Source organism: Schistocerca americana, chromosome 6 (assembly GCF_021461395.2).
Source record: "Schistocerca americana isolate TAMUIC-IGC-003095 chromosome 6, iqSchAmer2.1, whole genome shotgun sequence".
Taxonomy (NCBI): Eukaryota; Metazoa; Arthropoda; class Insecta; order Orthoptera; family Acrididae; genus Schistocerca; species Schistocerca americana.
In genome coordinates, this window is record NC_060124.1 from 385,721,791 (window position 1) to 385,729,488 (window position 7,698).

The window sequence follows — 7,698 nt, forward strand, 5'->3', positions numbered from 1 at the left end:
CCTTCTGTTTTATTTGATATTAAATCTTCCAAAGTTCTTTTAAATTCTGAATCTAACGCTGGTTCCCCTATGTGTTACATATCAATTTCAGTCTTTCTTATTTCACGTTATCGCGCAATGCCTCCCCCCTCACAGATTTTCTCTATACTATCTCCTGCTATCCACTTCCTTAATAATGAGTTATCATTGCACCCTTAATGTTGCACCTATGCTTTTAATTCCACAGACGGTTGTTTTGATTTTTCTTTATGCCGACTCAGAGTTTCCGACGATCATTTCTTTTTGGATTTTTTCACTTTTCTCTTGCAGCCAGTTCGCCTTGACTTCCTCACTCTGCCTATTTATTTCATTCCTAAGTGACCTATACAGTCCTATTCCTGACATTCTCTAACTATTCTTGTGTTTTCTTCTTTTGTCAATCAGTAGAAGAATTTTCCTGTTAACTCAACGTTTCTTCGCAGTTACGTTATTAGTAGCTACGTTTGTCTTTCCAATATCTGTATTTGCTCTTTTTGGAGATTTCCCCTACTCTCCAATTGAAGGACGTGATGTGGTGTTCCTTATCGCGGTATCGACAACTTTTTCGAACTTCAGACTCGTCTCATCCTGCCTCAGTACTTCATTATCCCTCTTCCATTGACACTGATTCTTCCGTACAATAGTCTTAAGCTTCAGTCTACTTGCAAGCGCATTGTCATATCGCTGGTTTAGTTGCGGAGTATCTTTGCGGGCAGCCGCGTCTGCAGAGTCGAGCAAGGGGCACGGAACTGTAATGTTGTGTTGTGGGTAGCTCTGCATGTAAGAGGCATTGTTATTATGGAAGTTCGAGTGTTGCTACAAGTGCTATTATAATTAGGTGATAAAATATGGAAGTGATTCAGAGGAAAATGTGTTATGATGTAATTAAAAATGAGCAGTGCCACCGATAAAGTATTTGTGTATCCTCTCGTTGCGTGTCGCACCGTACATCAATCATCCGCACCGTGTTCGGCCACTCAGAATGAACTAATGTCGATCAGCAGTATAGTTTACCACGAAAGAGAGCGTTCACGTGCCAGTGTCTTGAAGTGAGCGTGAGAAAGTGCGTTCGGTTATTGCGTTCCGCACCATCAACAATCAGCCGTGTCGCGACGGTTGCGCGCACGCTCGTACAAGTGAGAACTGAGAAAAATTAACTTTATGAACAGTGTTAGATCATTACTGGTACTGAATATCTGTGTATGCGTGGCGAGCGTAAGAACTTTCGTTCGATCATTCGGCCTCCACATTTTCAACAGTCACTTGCATCGTATCGGTTACGCGTACGCTCGTCCAAGTGATATTGTGGACAGATAATCATCAAGAATGCTAATTGTGATAAACACTCATGGCTTATAACGCAAACAGTGCAACCTATGACTTTCTTATCGTTTCAGAATATAGTTGTTCATACCAGATGTAGGACAGTGTTGTGTTTAATGTTGAGTGGCTCATCTAAATCCGCTTGCATATTTAGATACACAATTTCAGGCAAGCCAGCAGCACTGTGAAGCAGAACAGTACGACCGCCGCGGGATTATCAGGTACGTGATGTGGACAGATCGCATGGTAAAGAAGCAGCAAGCAAGAACTTATACCAATGAAGTAACCCCCGCCATTTGTACCCTCGGGCGTGTTGCATACTCTCCTTCATTACTTAATTATGATCTGAATCTATATCTGCGTCTGGGTACGCCTCACAGCCCCACTACGAAAACTAAGTCTGACCATGGTGTAATCTAACGCAATCTCCCTGTGTCTCCGCGCCTTTTCTGTCTATGCTTCCTCCTCTTGTGATTGCTGAACAGAGTAGTCGCTGTTACTGGCTAAAATTTATTGCATAACTCAATTAACCCTTCTCCTCTCTCATTCCTATTACCATGTCAATTTCTCCAACCAACGCTTTGTTCTACACCCTCACTTATACATTCCCCACATACTTTCCCTATTTATTTAAATTCTGGTTGCGTCGTCGGCGTGTATACCTGAACCGTTTCTGACGGCTTTGGTTACCTGTCGATTGTGATGAGAACAACGTTGTCACTAAAGTGTTCAGAGTAACTCACTCTCTGCCCTTGCTTCTTGTTGATAACGAATCCTACTCCAGTTACACCATTTTCTGCTGCTGTTGATATTATCCTATAGTCGTATGTCCAAAATTCTATGTTCTCTTTACATTTCAATTTGTTTAGCCCCGCTCTACTTAGATTGAGCCTTATCGTCTCTCTTTTCAAGGACTCTAGCTTCCCGACCTCGTTCAAACCACTTTTTCCACGCTCCGACTATAGAGTGTTACTCTTTCGTTGGTTATTCCATCTTATCCGCACGGTACCATGCGCATCAGCAGCTCCCTCCCATAACCGGAATGAGGGACTATCAGAAATATTTTGCCTGTAGTGAGATTCTCATTCAACTACAGGATACATGCTCTCCCGATGCACCTCATTCGGCTTTAATGGTTTCCTTCTGCATCATCAAGCCATTTCTCAACGCTGATTCTTTCGACTTTCAAGGGGAGTTTCTCACCACAAAGACAAGAGGGTGCTCTGAACATCTGTACAGCGAAACGGAAGATCTTTTCTCTTTTCAACTACGCAACGGTAAAACCAGAGCACAGTATCTATTTTTATCGACGAAAAACTGCATTATATTTGGTACAGTACTAAAAATTTGATAAAATTCTACCGTATTCGAGCAGGGTTTCTTTTTAGTGTTTCATTAAAATGATTTATTTGTCAATCCTGGTTGATGTGAATGAACATATACAAAGAAAATATACTCAACAATATAATGCACATGCATGATCCCCATAGTAAATAAAAATAAATTTTCCAATGTATCAGTATTAAACAGAAAACTTTTTATGCATAATATGTATTATCACAGGACGATGAGTTGGGGAAGGAAAGAGTATGCAAACAAAAGCACGTGAGGCATAGGAAAAAAATAAGGTATCAATCTCCAACTAATTCATCAAAAAATAGAAATGAAATTGATTCTGAGGTGGCATACCAAACTTATTGCATTCCCAACTGAGAAGTCATGGCTCAATGCAAAGCATGTACCAAACCGCGAAAATGCATTAAACTACATATCACAAAATCTGAAGAAAATAATTTACATGTGTAGGTATTCGCTCTATTCTGATAGGTTAGAGATATTCATAACTAGCAGGCAACTCAATTTATGTACTGTAAGACATAGGTAAAAACGCCAATGGTACACAAAAATACAACCCACATATTCTGCAAGAAATCATTATAAATCTGCAAACGTGCATATACATTACACAAGTGCTCAAAGCACAGTTATTATTGAAGATTAATGTAAGAATTAACCTGATTTCTATCGTCGATCGCCAGCTCCCCACAAACCACAAAAATACAAAAATTCAATCCTGATCCTTTTTCGTGAATTTACTTGATACACTGAAAACAATTTCACTTTACTAGCTACACTTGAGCATAAATTTTCCTTGTATTCCACGTGGTAGCAAACCGATTAATACAAATTACTTCTTACCATAAACATAATAATAATAATGATAAACGCATGCGACATTACCCTTTCCATCACTAGCTATTTTTTCCCCTAGCAACCAAAGGGAGAAATAAAGATTACTTAGTACAAATATCACACTCTTAAGTTCCTCCAAGTGCCTCAGTCCACAGAGGATCCAAAGGTCTTATCTCATGTTGCCAGATCTCAGCGTCAGAACGTCCCACCGGATGTGCTGAAACCGTAGGGATTAATTGTAGGAAGTGTTGGTAGCCATGAAAGAGGACTACACCGTCTCCTGCTAACTTGACTGTGTGTACCTAACCTCGCCCCTACTTTGCCATTAAATTTAAATCTCGTTACTTTTCTGCCTGTGCTACTACAACATGGCAAACCTGTTCTAACAAACTAAGGCTACCGCTCACTATTATCAAGCTAACACTCACCCACGCCAGTTGCGCATTCTAGATTAAAATACAGGAAAAAGATATAGGAAGGACACTCGTACACAAATATAAATATAAAAACTCTGTATAAAACGACACACTTCCTTCCTAAAAAAATCATTTTTAATGGAATACTTAAACAAACCCTGCTCTTATATGTTACAATCCCGTCAGACTCGTAATACGTTAGTAAATAATGTGATAAATTTTCATTGATAAAAGTAGATGTTGTGCTATAATTTATCCAGTGCCTGATTGGAATGAGATTAGATTTTCACTGTGACTCACAAGAAATACTGTCAGGTCGAAATGAGGAAATCTGAACTAATAAATTTAACAAGGAGCTAAAGAAAAGTAAGGGAATTGAATTTCTTGTTGTTGTGGTCTTCAGTATAAAGACTGATTTGATGCAGCTCTCCATGCTACTCTATCCTGTGCAAGCCTCTTCATCTCCGAGTAACTACTGCAGCCTACATTATTCTGAATCGGCTTACTGTATTCATTTCTCACCCCCCCCCCCCCCCCAGCAACATGCTTCCCTCCAGTACTAAATTCGTGATCTCATAATGTCTCAGGTTGTGTCCCACCGACCAAACCCCTCATCTAAACAGGTTGTGCCCCAAATTTCTCTTCTCCTCACTTCTCTTTAGTACCTCCTCATTAGCTACTTGATCTACCTATCTAATCTTCGTCATTCTTCTGTAGTATCACATTTCATAGGCTTTTATTTTATTCTTATCTACACTAATTATCGTCCAAGTTTCACTTCCATACATTGCTACACTCCATATAAAGACATTCAGAAAGAACATCTTGACACTTAAATTTCTACTCGATTTAACAAATTTCTCTTCTTCAAAAACGCGTTTCTTGCCATTGCCGGCCTACAGTTTATATCCTTCCTACTTCGACCATGATCAGCTATTTTGCTTCTCAAATAACAAAACTCATCTACTGGAAGTGTCTCATTTTCTAACCTAATTCCCTCAGCATCATCTGATTTAATTCGACTACATTCCATTAGCCTCGTTTTGCTTTTGTTAATGTTCATCTTATATACTCTTTTCAAGACACCATCTACAACGTTCAACTTCTCTTGCAAGTCATTTGCTGTCTCAGACAGAATTACAATGTAATCGGCACACTTCAAATTCTTTATGTCTTCTTCCTGGACTTAAATTCCTACTGGAAATTTTTCTTTTGTTTCCTTTACTGCTTGCTCAGTATACAGATTGAATAACATCGTGGATAGGCTACAATCCTCACTCCCATCTCAACCACTGCTCCCCTTTCGTTTGTCTCTGCACTTATAACATCAGGTTTCTGCACAAATTGTAAACAGCCTTTCGATCCCTGTATTTTACCTCTGCCACCTTCAGAATTTGAAAGAGTATTCCAGTCAACAATGTCAAAAGCTTTCCCTATGTCTACAAATGCTATAAATGTAGGTTTGCCTTTCCTTGACCTGTCTTCTATGAGAAGTCGTAACCACATTTCTCCTGAATCCAAACTGATCTTCCCCAAGATCGGCTTCTACTAGATTTTCCATTCTTTTGCAACGGATTCAAGTTAGTACTTTGCACCAGTGATTTACTAAATTGATAGTTCTATAATTTTCACACCTATCAGCACCTCATTTCTTTGGAATGGGAATTGTTATAATCTTTTGAAGCCTGAGGGTATTTCGCCTGTCTCATACAGCTTGCTCACCAGGTGGAAGAGTTTTGTCAAGGTTGGCTCTCACAAGTCTATCAGTAGCTCCACTCCTAGAGCATTGTTTTGACTGAAGTCAAATTTTTCACGCAATATCATATCTCCCTTCTCATTTTGATCTACGTCCTCTTAACCATAACAGTGAGCTGAAGTACATCTCCCTTGTATAGACTCTCTATATACTCGTTCCATCTTTCTGCTATCCCTTCTTTGCTTAGCACTAGTTTTACATTTGAGCTCTTGATATTCATGGCAACGGCCTTGCCGCAGTGGAAACACCGGTTCCCGTCAGATCACAGAAGTTAAGCGCTGTCGGGAGTGGCTGGCACTTGGATGGGTGACCATCCGGGCCGCCATGCGCTGTTGCCATTTGTCTGGGTGTACTCAGCCTCGTGATGCCAATTGAGGAGCTACTCGACCGAATAGTAGCGGCTCCGGTCAAAGAAAACCATCATAACGACCGGGAGAGCGGTGTGATGACCACACGCCCCCCCTATCCGCATTCTCATCTGAGGATGATACGGCGGTCGGATGGTCCCGATGGGCCTGTTGTGGCCTGAAGACGGAGTGCTTTTTCTTGATATTCATATTCGTGCTTCTCTTTTCTCCAAAGGTCTCTTTAATTTTCCTGTACACAGCATCTGTCTTATCCCTAGTGATACACGCTTGTACATCCTTACATTTGTTCTGTAGCCCTTAATGCTTAGCCATTTTGCAATTCCTGTCGATATTTAGATGTTTGTTTTCCCTTTCGCCAGCTTCATTTATTGTATTTTCATATTTTCTCTTTTAAAAGATTAAATTCAATATTTCTTGTGTTTCCCGAGGATTTCTGCAAGCCCTCGTGTTTTTACGTGTTTGATCCTCTGCTGCCTTCACTATTTGATCTCTCAAAGCTACCAATTCTTCTTCTACTGTATTCCTTTCCCCTATTCTTGTCAATCGTTCCCTAATGTCCCTCTGAATCCCTCTACAACCTCTCGTTCTTCAGTTTCTTCAGGTGCCATCTCCTTAGCATCCTGCCTTTTTGCAGCTTCTTCAGTTTTAATCTGCAGTTCATAACCAGTAAATTGTGGTCAGAATCCACGTCTGCCCGTGGAAATCTCTTACAATTTAAAACATGTCTCCGAAATATACGTCTTACCTCTATATAATCAATCAGGAACCTTCGGGTGTCTCCAGGTCACTTCCACGTATACTTCCGTCTTTGATGATTCTTAAACCAAGTATTAGCTGTAATTAAATTATGCTCTGTACAAAATTCTACCAGGTTACTTCCTCTTTCATTCCTTTCCCCTGTCCATATTCATCTACTACTTTTCTTTTTCTTCATTTTCCAACTATCAAATTCCAGTCCTCCAAGACTATTAACTTTTCGTCTGCCTTAACTATCTGAATAATTCTTTTATCTCATCATATATTTCCTTAATCTCCTCCTCACCTGCGGAGGTAGTTGACATTTAAACTTGTACTACTGTGGAGGGTGTGGTCTACTTGTCTATCTTGGCTACAATAATGCGTTCACTATGCTTTTCATAGTGGTTCATCCGCGTTCCTCCTTTTGTTATTCTTTATTGTACCTTCATGCATTATTCTATTTGATTTTGTATTTATAACACTGTGTTCACCTGAGGAGAAGTCCTGTTCCGCATGCCACGGAACTTCTCTAATTCCCACTACATCTTGCTTTAATCTACCCATTTCCGTTTTTAAGTTTTATTACCTACCTGCCCAGTTAAGGGATCTGATATTCCATGCTCCGATCCACACAACACTAGTCTTGTTGCTAGTGGTAAGGACGACCTCTGAGTAGTCCGAAATTCGAATGGGAGACTATTTTACCTCCAGAATATTTTACCCATGAGGATTCTATCATCATTTAACCGTACAGTAGAGCTGCATGCCCCCGGGAAAAATTTCGGCTGCAGTTTTCTTTGTTTCCAGTCGTTCCCACTACCAGCACAGCAAGACCGTTTTGGTTAGTGTTACAAGGCCAGATAAGTCAATCATCTATATTGTTGCC

General features: G+C 40.1%; 1 pseudogene; it reads left to right on the forward strand.

Moving 5' to 3' along the window:
• Positions 1 to 5,926: 5,926 nt before the first annotated feature.
• LOC124620553 lies at positions 5,927 to 6,044 on the forward strand (annotated as a pseudogene).
• Positions 6,045 to 7,698: the final 1,654 nt, after the last annotated feature.